We start from the raw sequence: 15,179 nt of genomic DNA, 5'->3' as shown, positions 1-15,179 counted from the left end.
CTCTGTGCAGGGAGGCCATGAGAGTGTGGGAGTGGGTGATATCTTTGCCTTCTAATTGCAACACATATCCCGGGGAAAACCAGTGATCTGGCACACAGACTCAGTAGATCGCTCCTGATTCTGCACGAGTAGTCCCTCATCCAGTCAGCAGCGAACATGATCTTCAGCGGTTGGGAGTCAACCTTGCTGCAACCTCTTTGCCTCGCCCCTCAACAACAAATGCAGCTAGTACTTTGCTCTTATCCCTCCTCAGGGAGAATCCCCAAGGGATGCTGTCATCCATGATTGGCCCCCAGGTCTCCTGTATGCTTACCCACCTCTTCCACTCACCCCAAAGTTTCTTCAGAAGGCAGGTAGGTTGAAGAGCTCATTCATCCTCATTGTTCCCTTCTGGCCTCATCAGGTGTGGTTCCTCTTCCTATGGTCTCATCTGAAATATCCTCCTTGGATACTGGAGCCCTGTCAGGACCTCCTTTCTCACCCATTAGGGATGCAACATCTGAATCTTCAAGCCTTCAAATTGACTGCTTGGTTTCTCCACTTCCAACCTTAGTAAGGCAGTACAGGCTTAAGTCTCCTGTCCAAAAAAATTCTTCTAGCATCACAAAAGGCTTCCACTAAAAAGTCTACAATAATAGGTGGAAGAGATTTCTCATTTGGGCCACAGGCAGGAACATTGACCCCTTCTCAGCACCAGTTTCAAGATGTATCACTATTTTTCAGTACCCTTTTCGATGAAGGTGCTAGCTTCTCCGCTATCAAACTGCAGTTAGCTGCTATTTCTAATTTTCATACAGCAAGTCAATCATGTTCTCTGTTCACCTGCAAATCCTTCATGAAAGTTGTCTTCTTATTAAGGCCTCCAATTAGGAATTCAACCCCCCCACAGGACCTTACTCTTGTGCTGCAGGCATTTACACAGGGACCCTTTGAACCAGCACCTAGTTGTGACATGAAATTTCTGTCATGGAAGACAGCCCTTTTGATGGTTGTTACTTCTGCTAATAGGATTTCTGAGCTACAAGCTTTATCCTCTAAACCTCCTTACATTCTCTTCCATAAAGATAGAGTGTCCTTATGCAATAATCCATTCTTTATGCCTAAAATAGGTGTTGAGAACAATATTAATCAATCCATCCAATTGCCAGTGTTTTTTCCGAAATTTTCTAACAAAGAGGACTGTGTCCTTCATCTTCTAGACATTCATAGACAAGTTTGTTTTTACCTACACAGGACCAAACAACACAGGAAGTCTGATCAGCTTTTTATAGCCTTCTCTTCTAATAGACTTGGACAAGCGGTAACAAACATTACTTTGACAAAATGGATTTCTGACTGCATTTCATTCATTTACTCATCCAAAGGATTGGAATTACCTAAACCGCTTAGGGCACATTCCACCAGAGCTGTGGCTACTTCCTCGGCCTTCTATTCTGGAATGTTCATTGATGACATTTATGTGGCAGCTTCATGGTCTAATAATCACACGTTTGTATTGCATTACAGGTTGGATGTTATTTCCATGAGCAGGGCCTCCTTTGGTTCAATGGTTCTCCGGCATATCCTTCCATGAGGGACACCCTGGGTTAGCGTATCTGGGGACTCTGACCCTACTGTGAGGAGGAATGGAGGAGACAACATCAGATTAAAAAGTTATGTTTTACCATAACTTGGCATCTGTGTTGTCTTCCTTCATTCATCTTCACTTTCCCACCCATCGTCCCCCTACCTCTTCTTCCTTAGGAACCTGGATGATGAAGGGACTATTTTGTCCTATGTCTGAGCCTCTTCTGCCGGTCTTTGATGTCTGAATGCTGAATGTCTGGATTTGGCAAACTCAATCTGAGATAGTTGGGTGGATGCAGGCATTGTGGGTATGAGGGAGGAGCTTGAGAGCCGGATCCAAGTCTATGGAATGTGGCCGAGCTGGATCCGAGGGTCAGATCTGAGGCCCTACCATGAAGATGAATGAAGGAAGACAACACATATGCCAAGTTATAGTAAGACATAACTTTTTATTTATAGCTTTCCTGTTTGTATCCTGCATCACTTAAGACTGTTAGAATGTGTCTTAGATAGTTACAACCACCTGCTAGATAACTGTAGTTGCTGCACACACTGAACTGATACAAATTCTAAGCATTCTAAAGACATGCTTCTGGAGCATTTCTCCCTGGGCCTCCGCTGAAAACAGGATCTGTGGAACCTAGTCGGACTTTCCCGGTCAACAAATGTTAAATAAATAAATAAATAAATAAATAAATAAATGGTGTACTGTCCACAGGATCTGAATGCTCTCTTTCATTTTAATTGTTGGTTATGTGTTTACATACTAAGGTCCATTGTACAAACTGTGGGCTGCTATGCTGCATAATGCTTTTATTATTCTCATGCGACTTGTCATGTATTGCCAGTGCTACACTAGGCTTTCCAATTCTCCCATGCAGAAGAACAGCTGAATGGGATCTACCAAGTCAAGGAAACAAAATAAAAAAGGACTCCGTGTATGAGGAAGTAAGTGGTGCATATGTGAACTGCACGGGGACTTATAACCATGTGACATCAGCTGCAGAAATTCACATTTCTAATTCAAAGGAAGTATTAACTTTCATGCTGCCTGTTAGTTTTGATTAGAATAGAGCTGCATGGCCCAAGAGACCTTGTTAGAAGTCTTACATCCGTTTGTGGCATCATATGGTACAGTTTTAAGCCCCCATTAATATGACCTTTGCAGTGCAAACCACCAGAGGTGTACAAGAAGATACAGCCACAAGTTTATAACTATCAGATCTTGTCTAATTAAGGGTATTACACAGCAGATAAATTAAAATAATAATCTCAGTTTAAAAACCCTTAATAATCCGACTCCATTGTTTCTACAACAACTGTTGCTCTTCCCACCATTGTATTTAACTACTGGTCTTCCATTTAAATTAATTACAGGTGAGATCCAATTCTTAGTTCTGTGTAATGAAAATCTTTACACTAGAGATGCATGCTGGGTTTGGAAAAAATGTTCAAGATGAAAGAAGTGAATTAGATTTGCGGTAACTAAGATATTCTTTAATGGGGTGTGTTAGTGACTAACAAGTAGGAAACTATTCTTGCCTCATGGTAGCTTGCTATTCACATTTTTAAAGTGTTTTTTGTTTTATTGTAGACTGAGCACTTCCTTTTGCACCATGGCATGTGGTGTGTATAACCTCATGGTGTATTTTCTTCCCATTTCTTCATTTTATTTTTGTAAAACAATGAGTAAAAAGGCCACACAGAAAAACCAATCAGTAAAAACCAAAAGAAAAATCTAGCAAGGCTAGACTTTCCACTGTGTGATTCCTTAAACCTTGTGCATTAGAGGCAACATGGTATATACGCAAATGACCCTTTAAAGACATTAGGTGTTTCAGCTACATGGTAATTCTGAATGTACATGACTTTTTTTTCTTTTTAAGTCTATTTATGGACAAATTCAGGCCAGTAAAGCCAAACCCCACTAGCTGTGGACATGCATGTTTCAGCCTTCTTATGGCATCAGCAGCACAGTGTAATTGGAATGTTTGGCTAACCTTTAGAAACACAGGGTTGTCATACCCAGCTGACATCCATAAACATTAGGTTGTCTGCATAATGTCCCAACCAACATTCCACCTATGCTATGCTGATGATGCAAGCCAACATTCCACTTATGCTGTGCTGATGATGCCATAAGAAGGCTGAAACATGCAGCCCTACAGCTAGTGGGATTTGGCATTATTGGCCTGAATTTGTCCATAAATTGACTTAAAAAGAAAAAAAGTCATGGACATTCAGAATTGCCATATAACTGAAACACCTGATGTCCTTAAAGGGTCATTTGCATATATATGAACAAAAATGCCAGCACCTTGGAAGAATGAAGCATGAAGGTTTATTAGAACCAGACCGGTTTCAGCATAAAGCTTTCATCAGTGGTACATCTTAGATAGTAGTTCAAACCCTGCAATAAATACTTAATCCAATTAAGTGTCCATTACATCATTTCCTGTTCAAGACAAAACAAAGTTATTCTGATACCAAATCCTAGGCACATAAAAATAATACAGCACAGTGAAAAAAAAAACTGGTAAATCACAAGAAGGCTCCAAGGTAGTCACTCGATAAAGATTTATTGTCCACAAACACCAAAAAATTCCAATAAAATCGACAAGCCAACAAAACAGAATTTCTAACTTAGTACTAAGCGCTTTCACCCTCCAACACATAAGGGCATCATCAGAGTACATCTAAAAACATGAATAAGCTGCTATTAAATAAGTAAGCTTCCATTACACAACACCCTGATTGGTTAATCAATAAAACTGTTATCCAATAAATATAAATGAAATATCAGTTAATTAAATAAATATAGTTATAAAATATAAATACAATGTTTAAAGTTCATTTTAAAATTCCATAAAATTTATCATTATTTATTTATTAATTTATATACACAAAGATCTAATCTTTAAAATACTTGATATAGAAATTTGGCCATTAATACCAGGGAATGAACTAGCGTTCAGCCTCAACTGCCAAAGACATTCCTTGGCTTCCAACAAATTGTTTAGATCACCTCCTTTTTGTCCATGTGTAGGGATTCTATGACAAAAAATATAAATCTCTTAAAATTGTTACACTTGATACTATGTACATATAATGAATTTGCCATTCTTTTGTTTTTAATGTCCCTATTATGCTCCATAATACGCTCTTTTAATTTCCTTGTAGTTTTACCTACATAAAATGCGGGACATGATGCACATGTAGCTAAGTAAACCACCATTGTTGTGTTGCAGTTGCAATATCCTGAACATTTAATAGATTTTCCATATCCTTGGACCATTACATACGGTCCATCATTAATGAACTTGCAACCTTTACAAAAAACGCATTTATTCATTTTTGACATATTATATATCTGGTCCCTACCATAGTATTCCATGTGTTCCTTTAGATTAGTACCACGACTATAACTAATCTTAGGAAAATGACCTATTATCTGACAAAACTCATCCTTATTACTAAAAACACTTATCCAACTGTCATTTAATATTTTGACTATATAGTCAGAATGTTCATTGTATGGTAAAATAAAGGCATCCCTTCTGTTGATGACAGTATTTTCATTCAATGTATTGTTTAAACCAGATTTAATAATTGGTTTGTACATATTGTTTCTCTTCCTTTTAACTTCATCCTCTAGTTGTTTTAATAAATATAAAGGGTATCCTCTATCAACAAATATGCTGGTAAGTGTATTGAGTTCACGAATAAATCTGTCATCCTCACTAATAAGATAACCTCACCATTTGCCCCTTGACAATATTCTTTTTTTGAAAATATGGGTGACAACTAGTGAAGTGTAAAAAAGAATTTGAATAGGTCTTTTTCCTAAAAATGTTTGACTCAATAATACCATTATTTAAATAGAAATATTCATCTAAAAACTCACAGGTTCCACCCTGTATATTACTTGTAAAATTTAAAAATTTGTTGGAAGCCAAGGAATGTCTTTGGCAGTTGAGGCTGAACGCTAGTTCATTCCCTGGTATTAATGGCCAAATTTCTATATCAAGTGTTTTAAAGATTAGATCTTTGTGTATATAAATTAATAAATAAATAAGGATAAATTTTATGGAATTTTAAAATGAACTTTAAACATTGTATTTATATTTTATAACTATATTTATTTAATTAACTGATATTTCATTTATATTTATTGGATAACAGTTTTATTGATTAACCAATCAGGGTGTTGCGTAATGGAAGCTTACTTATTTAATAGCAGCTTATTCATGTTTTTAGATGTACTCTGATGATGCCCTTATGTGTTGGAGGGTGAAAGTGCTTAGTACTAAGTTAGAAATTTTGTTTTGTTGGCTTGTCGATTTTATTGGAATTGTTTGGTGTTTGTGGACAATAAACCTTTATCGAGTGACTACCTTGGAGCCTTCTTGTGACATAGACTTTTTATGTAGTTGAATATTATTTTTATGTGGAATAGAACTTTTATTCCACCTGGTACTTGTGATTAACATGTTAATATGCTATTTATAATTCCATGTTTAAGAATTGTTATGCTCTATGCACCATGTATTAAGTCCTACCTAGTGGTATCCAACTCATGATAGGAAAGGAAAGTTTTACAATTTATCATTTAATCCAGGTGGGAATAGACCACCCAATTTTACAATCCATTTCCTTTCCTTCATGTTTAATATATTATGCCACCCTGTTTTAAAGGATCTATTGCCTGATATTTTGTCAATGACTGTGAAAGAGAATTTCGCTGTATGGTGAATCAGTGAATGTCTATAAAGAGCATTAGTGGCTCTGGCATTCCTAATATCCCCTAGATGTTCTGACATTCGAAATCTGAATTGTCTAGAAGTTTGGCGCACATAGAAAGCTTGACAAGTGGAAGTGGCCAAATGTATGACCCAGTCTGTTCAACAGTTGGCGAAGCAGTTAATATTGTACAATTGTCCAGTATTTTTGCTGGTAAAGGTTTTAGTCTTGAAAACATGTTTACAAAAGGTGCAGTGTCCGCAAGGGTAAGAACCAACCAATTCCTCTCCTGTTAGTGTGGTTTGGTGATAAGTTGCATCATGATGCATGATTTTTTTGTAGTGAGAAAAATGGGAACCCAAAGTTTTTCCTCGCCTATAAGAAAATAGGCCTTTGTCCCCCAAGATGTCATCCAATTGTACATTGGTCTTCAAAATGTTCCAATGTTTATCAATGACGTCGACAAGATGTGCTGTATTTCTGCCAAATGTGGTGACCAACCTCAAGGTGTCCTTGTTATCCTTCCTGGGCTGATGTTTATATTCTAATAAGGTATCCCTGGATTGGTTTTTCGCCCATTGCATTGCCGAGCTGACATTCTGTTTGCCATATCCCGTAGCTAAAAATCTATTAGCTAAATCATGATGGGATTGTGTAAGATCCTGCTGTGAAGAGCAGATTCTTTTCAAACGCAAGAACTGGGATTTTGGAATGTTGTTAATGGTGTGTTTGGGGTGGAGACTGGTGGCATGTAACAGGCTGTTGTATTGTGGATATTTTTGATAAACAGTAGTCCGTAACGTGTTGTCTGCTTGATGCTGTAGATGAACATCTAGAAAGTGGATCTCATTAGGGTGATGACTGACTGTAAATTCAGCCCCCCATTTATTTCCATTGAGATATTCAATGAATTCCTCCAGATATTCACTGCCCCCTTTCCATACAAGCCAACAGTCATCCAGATGTCGTCTCCATATGTCTATCTCTGGCATATACAAATTATGTAGTTCATTGTATATGATGTACTCCTCCACATATCCCATATATAGATCAGCATATATTGGGGCAAAATATGCCCCCATTGCTGTACCTTGAATTTGCCAGTAGCACTCATGTTGGAAATAGAAGACATTTTTAGTAAGGACATGCTCGGCCATACAAATGAGCAGTGTGTTGAAACCCAGGCTGTAGATGTTAATCTTGTTTAACCAAAATTCTAATGATGTTAATCTAGCGCAATGTGGGATACTGGTGTTGAGTGATTTGACATCCAGAGTACACATCAACCAATGCGGTTCCAAGTGAGACTCAGAAACAATTTGTAAGAATTCTCTTGTGTCCTTTAATCTAGCTCTGATATATGGCAAAAGTGGTTTCAAATGTTCAGTCAGAAATGCCGACAAAGGCTCTCTGAGGGAGCCTATGCCCGAAACAATAGGCCTGCCTGGTGGCATATTTAAAGATTTGTGAATTTTGGGCAGTAAGTACAAATACTGTTTACCTGGATCATTGACCATTAGTTGTTGTTTGGTTTTAACACTGATAATTCCCTCCTCAACCGCTTCCTGCAAAAAATTGTCAATTTCTTTTTTGAAGTTTGGAGTTGGGTCTGTGGGCATGTTCATATAATGCTGAGGGTTAGACAATTGTCTGCTTCACTCAGCCCAGTAATAACTGGAGTCCATGACCACCACCGCCCCACCCTTGTCTGCTGGAAGAATGGAAATATCAGTGTTAGCCCTAAGATCCATAAGAGCCTTTTGTTCCGTCTTTGTTAAGTTATGTCTGATAATATTTATGGAGCCTAGATGGTAATGCAAATCTTTAAGCACTGCCTGTTGGAAAATTGCAGCATGTTTGTCCATGGGTGGACTGAAGTTAGATTTGTGGAATCAAAATTCAGTAGATCTTTGAGATTGATCCTGTTGGCAGAAAAACAATTTTAGATTAATCTTTCTACAAAAAGATAATATGTCAGATACAAAAATGCTTTCATCCACAAAAAAAAAAACAGGGATAAAACCAAGACCTTTATTTAACAATGTTTCCTCTTCAGATGTTAAAACATGTTTAGAAATGTTATGCACATTTGAGTATTCCAGATTTATTGATTGAAAAAGATCATCTATGGTTTTTAACCCTATGTTTGCGTCTCCCCCTGTGCCTCTTACCCCTAAAGGGTATTCTGGACCCCGGCCCCTCTTGGAATCAGGGGAATCACTAATGTATGTGTCAGGGGAATCACTAATGTATGTGGTCAGTAGTGGAGGATTCCTCCCCCGAGGTTGTGGTATGTGATGTACCTTTTTTCAATATAGATCTTGGTCTTTTTTTGCGTATTTGAGTGGTGTTTTTCATTCCATCTGCAAACCTAACACGTCTATGTGACTCAAACGGCCTACCCCTTTCATAGTCCTCCATATCTCTGGAAAACTTGTGTAATTTCTTATCTTTCAAATGGTTTTGAAAGGTAATCAGTTCCTTTGATAGTCTGCTCAGATTGTCCTTAAATTTAGTTTGATCTTCATATTTTTTCAATTCCTCACATATTTTTTGAACACCACAAATGTTGACCTCAATTGTTCTTTCATAGTAAGAAGTTAGAATGTTAACAAAAGACATGGACGCCTGTTGCTGTGCCATGTTCCAATCCCTTAATAATATATCATCCGGCTTGCTGACTAATGGTTGTAGTTTGGTCCTTAAACCCCTCGGGATGATGTTTTGATTTTGATAAGCTTTAAAAAGCTTTAAATGCCAAATATTAGTATGTAAAGTTTTTACCTTCTTGCCAAGCTGAGTGAATAGCAAATTACAAACGTCAACTGGATCAATCTGGCTGTTCTCCTTAGAGCCCTCATTCATAGGTTTAATTCCAAATACATGGATAGCATCCTTGTCAGCACAAAGCCCTTGAAGCAGCTTATTGAGATCTATGACTATAAGTTGCTAATTTGCTTAAATCAATCCAAAATACTCAGTTTATCAACTGTGATGTAAAAATACCATAAACTAAAAACTATATGACATCGCCTGGGCAGACTGTCAAAGATGCTGGGAAATGAGCCCCTTATGGTTTATCCTAAGAAGTTATGCAAACCCTATTTGAGTCACAGAGAAATGCCAAAAGTTGGCTGATTGAAACCAAACAGTAACAAGGCAATATACCTATTAGGTCCAAAAAGGACACAAAAAAATTCCACCCAGAATATGAACAATCCAAAACCAAGGCCATTCACAAGTTAGATATAATTATGAATGCTTACCACTGTAAGGATAAACAAACCCCTGTTTCAGAGACAAAGGTAATGTAGTAACAATTGACTAATCCCTGATAGAAAACATGTTCACAGGTGAGGGTCTTATAAACCGCATATGTGTACACATTTCCTTATTGTCTAATGTGTCATAACAATTTTAATTATGCCCTACCAACACACAGAATCATTATCCTAAACATAAATAAAATGTACAATGACCAAATGTCAATATGTAATCCACTTGTGATATAGTGTGTGGAAATCAGGTCCTATTTGTATTAATCACATATGTGATCTACATAGCTTGCTGTCCCCTAAAAAGCAATATCTAAGCTAATATGCAGCAAAAATAAATGCTGTAGAAAATGGGGATTATTTAGTATTAGTTGCTAGATTTTAGTTGTCCTAGTGGTAAGTTAGTCATAAATGTTTAAAAAATCATAAATTCCCCCAATTATACCATCCATATGAGCAGAATAGGTCCGTCTGACGAGTACTAGCAATAAGTCATGACTGCATAGACTCAGTCCTAAATCATGAGCCAGAAAAATATGAGACAGCATGACAAAAAACATGCACTCACCCCTGTTCAGGTAACCAGTGTTGCCTGCGATGTTTATAAATCACTATATATTACTTTGTACGCTCATACAAATATGACTGGTGCCCACTCAGCAAAAGAAGGGAAAAATAATTGGTTCAGAACGTACCATTCTATGTCTGTTTAACCATTCAACCCAAGGAAAAGTACTTTCCCCAGTCATAAACCGACTCTTTAAAAAACTGTATGAGAGACAATGGCAATTCCTAATTCCCTACGTCTCTAATTAGACAAAATACTCATTGTTTGTAAGATAACAAAAGCATAACTAAACAGTAAGCAGTAACATGTACACCATTTGTAAAATTCTACAAGAATGATAATAATCCTGGACCAAAATGTATAGTGAACAACATATGTATAGGCAAACACAAAAATGGCTTCTTATAAAAGTCTGCCCAAGACAATTGGAAATATTAGTCCCGGACCAAAATGTATAGTGAGCAGTGTATGTATAGGCAAACAACAAAATGGCTTCTTATAAAAGTCTGCTCAAAACAATTGGAAACAATCCTCTGTGGTGTGTATATGCTCTCCGTTTGCTCCCAATCCTTCGATAGAGCCATCCTTATTGATTGCAATCCATTCCGGTAAGACTCTTAAACAAAAAAAGTACAGTCAGAGTCCTAAAATACATCCAAATAATCCCCGGTTTCACAAACACGTGTTGACAGAACAAAACATGTCCAATATGAGAGCCAGCCTTGCCGCGGTTTCAAAATATCACTTCCAATGTCGGCCAAAAAAAAAAAAAAACAACAAATGCTACTGGGACTCTCATAAAAATATGGCCACCAACAAGAAATAATGCCAAAGGACTGCCAAAAGCCAAAAAAAGGTTTGCATATATCCCATGTTGCCTCTAATGCAAGAGGTTTAAGGAATCACACAGTGGAAAGTCTAGCCTTGCTAGATTTTTCTTTTGGTTTTTACTGATTGTTTTTTCTGTGTGACCTTTTTACTCATTGTTTTAGTTTGTTGGTTGGGATATTTTGCAGACACCCTAATGGTTATGGATATCTGGTGGGTATGAGCACCCTGTGTTTCTAAACGTTAGGTAAACATTCTACTTATGCTGTGCTGATGATGCTAGAAGAAGGTTGAAACATACATGTCCACAGCTAGTGGGTTGTGGTTTCATTGGCCTGAATTTGTCCATTAATAGATGTAAAAAGAAAAAAGTCATGGGACATTCAGAATTGCCATATAGCTGAAACACCTGATGTCCTTTAAGGGTCATTTGCATATATCCCATGTTGCCTGTAATGCAAGAGATTTAAGGAATCACACAGTGGAAAGTTTAGTCATGCTAGATTTTTCTTTTTCTTTTTGTCTCACATCTTTGCTAGTTTACTACATCTTTCCTAATTGCACATTTTTCTACCTGAAAATCTGCTGACCTTTGTGACCAGAGATGTCATGGTGGAGTTAGCATGGAGATGTGTTCATAGACTTTAATGAATTCATATCTGCAGTTGTGCAAGGTGCCTCCATTAAAGTCTATGGACACATCTCAGGCTAAATCTCCCTTAATGCCTCTGGGGATTCAGAATGTTTGGGTTGTAATTTGACAAGAATTTTACAAATACTTTTATTAAGTAGCATCCCAAAACTATTTGGAGTGATAGAGCAGAAGATGCATCACAGCACCTAAACCACCATATACACTGATGCTATTTGTGATTTCTAACAAAAGACACTAGGCTTTAACTTCTTTTTATACTAAAACTTCAAGTGCTTTTTTCACTTTGCAGTAATACTTATTCTGTTTTCAACATACATTTAATTATGCTCATTTATAATCTTCTAATTAGAAAATGTTTACCAACTTTGGGAAGGAGCATGTTTTATTGAGCTTACTTAATTAGGAGACATTATTAGTAAAATGGGAATTTCAAGTTCCTATTTAATCAGAATTGATGGGTGCTGTATTTTTCCTGATGTTATTGTTTGGTTTGACATTTGTTGTTAGTATACGTTAGTTTTTATGATTTTGGAAAGGAATGTGGTGGTTTGTTGAGCCTCCTTAATTAGAAGGCAGTATTAGTGAATGGGAATCTCAAGTTCCCATTTAATCAAAAATGATCGATGGGTGCTGTGGTTTTACAGCTGTTACTGGTTTGGTTTGAGATTTTGAGATTTGATGTTAGTATATATATATATATATATATATATATATATATATATATATATATTAGTTTTTATGAGGTTATTGTATTTTTAAGTCATTGTATGATGTGGGTGCTTAAATTTGCTGCCTTTACTTGCTTGTATATTTTAATACTAAAAATGTAATTTAGGGGTGGATGTTGTATTTGTAAGGGTCTTTCCCAACAACTGTTCAACCATGGAGTTAGTATTTTTAATTAAAGGGATTATAAGCCGCAAAGCATCCCCCCTCACAGTCCCCCAATGGAGATATAAGGGGGCCTGCCCTTCTACAAAAAATGTTGCCACTACCTTCAATATCTGTGTCTCTTTGTTGTTTTTTTGTAGTTAGTTGTTTCTGTACTGTGGATTACACCAAGTGCCATTAACTTATTTTGACAGCTGTATTCCTCTGGTAGGATTCCTTGTATGAGCACATGCAAACACGGTAAGCAAAGAATAAAGTGGTTCAACTGCGATTTATACATAGTGCTTTAGCTGTAAGATTAATTAATTTATCTTATGTTCCCTTCACATTCTACTCCATGCTTTGTGTCACTGTGCTGCATTATATTCAGAGAGACAGATACTATGTGCCTGAGCTTTAGTTGCACATCATATTGTCTGGGACAATTGAGACCCAACTAAAGGGTAGAAGAGACACACGTATAAAATAAAAGGATAGGAAGAGCTGAATTTGCTGACTGAAAACACTATTCTTTTTCATTGCATTTTTACCGTTATTTAAACCACTGTGATATCTGGACATCCACATACCAGTAGACTGCACATCCGTTTTTAGCACATGTTCACCTGCAAGTCCACTGTACTGTACTGCTACTTAAGCCTTATAAGGATGTGCCAGTGTGTTGGAATGTTAAGAAATATTTTCAGGAATTCCTAAAATTGCACATTATTCAAGATCATAAGAGTTACAGTAGGCCAGCATATTAAATATGTAGAGATGTTGCACAAAGTGTTAATGGTCTAGTTGCTGCCACTGCTTCTGTCATTCGTATACATGAATTGCCATATAACTTAAAGTAATTATGATGAAACTCCTTTATACATGTCGCTTCTAGACCATGATGGATTAGTTCTTGCTGTGATCCCCAAACTGGCTAATGGACTTTAACGCATTCCCTCCAATACAGCTCGTTTGAATGTGTATCTTTAACTCTCAGTGGGTGTGGCCTGGCCTTCAAAAAAATAAGTTATCACAGTACAATTCAAAGAAATATTCATATATCTGGAACCATAAGTGTTAATAAGAAAACTGTAAATGGCAAATAAAAGAAAACTCTAAATGGCAAACTATTCAGGATAAATTAAGCTTTACATTACTGGCATTCATTCAGTTTGATGCTTTAAACTGGATTTTTTAAGCAAAAATAAAGGCAATGAATATTAATTTTGTAATGTTGTTTAAACAGATTATGATCTCTGTAACCATTCAAGCAAGACACATACTGCCAGCAGTATTTTCTTCATAAAGCTGTGAGTTTCATATAAGTTCTGTCTTTGTTACCTGAATGTTGAGATATTTAGAGAAATATGAAGATTAATACAAGACAAATAAACAGCATACAAATAATATAGCAATAACCCACGCCTGGGTGTGGGTAATGCTAAATTTACCCACGGTTGGCGTGGTTTGGTCCCGAGGGCGAAGCCCGAGGACCAAACAAAGCCAACCGTGGTAATTTAGCATTACCCACACCCAGAAGTGGTTATTGCTATTATATGACATTATTTAAGAAAAGAAACTGTTACTTTTCTTAAATAATGGCATAGTATAATGCCTGTTTACTGCCCTTCCGCAGATGTCTGGCATCCGCGGCAGTTCTGACGTACTGCGCCTGCGCAGTACATCAGAGCTGTGGGCAAAAGCGGAGAAAGCAAGATCTCCGTTGCTTTTTAATCTCGCTATGTTAAATGAGTTTAACATAGCGAGACAGTTAAAATAAGCAACAGAGATGTCCGTTGCTTATTTTAAAACTGACTTCGCTATGTTAAACTCATTTAACATAGCGAGACACTAAAAAAGCAACGGAGATCTTGCTTTCTCCGTTGTTTTAAACACTGTCTCGCTATGTTAAATGGGTTTAACATAGCGAGACAGCTAAAATAAGCAACGGAGATCTCCGTTGCTTATTTTAAAGCTGTTTCGCTATGTTAAACCCATTTAACATAGCGAACAGTGTTTTAAAAGAGTTATACTAATGGAAAAAAGTCAGGGCGACCGGACCTTTTTCCATTAGTATAACTCGATTTACAACGGGCACGCTGGCCAATCAGCGTGCACGTTTTGGGGGGGTCATGGTATAATATTCAATATCTCTTTACATTAGACAGAGGACAAATATCAATATGGTTGTGTTTGCCATCGTGTATGCCTCAAGATAAATTATCCAGGTACCATGTATGTAATATGGTTTTGGAATTATTAATGCAAATATGAACAATCAATATTTGACGCCTAGAGGCACAGTAGGAGATAAATGCAGAAACACCTAGAAAAACACTTGGCTGTAATGAGTTAAAATGAAATTATCCTCTGTCTAGAATATTCTGAAATTACAAAGAGAAACACTGACAAGAGTCTTGACAAACTGTAATCCAGCCACTTAGAGAAGAAATATTGTGTTTTCATATACCTTATTTTAGAATATTTTAATTAAACTGCAAATTAGTGTTGCTTCTGTTATAAACTGCAGGTTTATGACTGTTCTTCTGCAGCTTTGTTCATTGGGTTAGCTGTAAGGAAACTGGTTGCCCTTCTTAGTTTTCTTAATGACGAAAAGGCTCCTAACCAGACTTTTTATGTGCTTGCTGAAGGACAGTGGCAAAGTTTCTACTGGTTT

General features: G+C 37.0%; 1 protein-coding gene across 1 annotated transcript in view; it reads left to right on the top strand.

The window, feature by feature from the left end:
* The window catches only part of FAM124A (family with sequence similarity 124 member A), a 1,272,948-nt gene that overhangs the window by 183,417 nt on the left and 1,074,352 nt on the right, over positions 1 to 15,179 (top strand). The gene's annotated exons all lie outside the window — the stretch shown is intronic.

This window comes from Protopterus annectens, chromosome 5.part0, assembly GCF_019279795.1.
Source record: "Protopterus annectens isolate FY-2018-M chromosome 5.part0, PAN1.0, whole genome shotgun sequence".
NCBI classification, from domain to species: domain Eukaryota; kingdom Metazoa; phylum Chordata; order Ceratodontiformes; family Protopteridae; genus Protopterus; species Protopterus annectens.
This window is presented reverse-complemented; position numbering and strand designations above follow the sequence as displayed.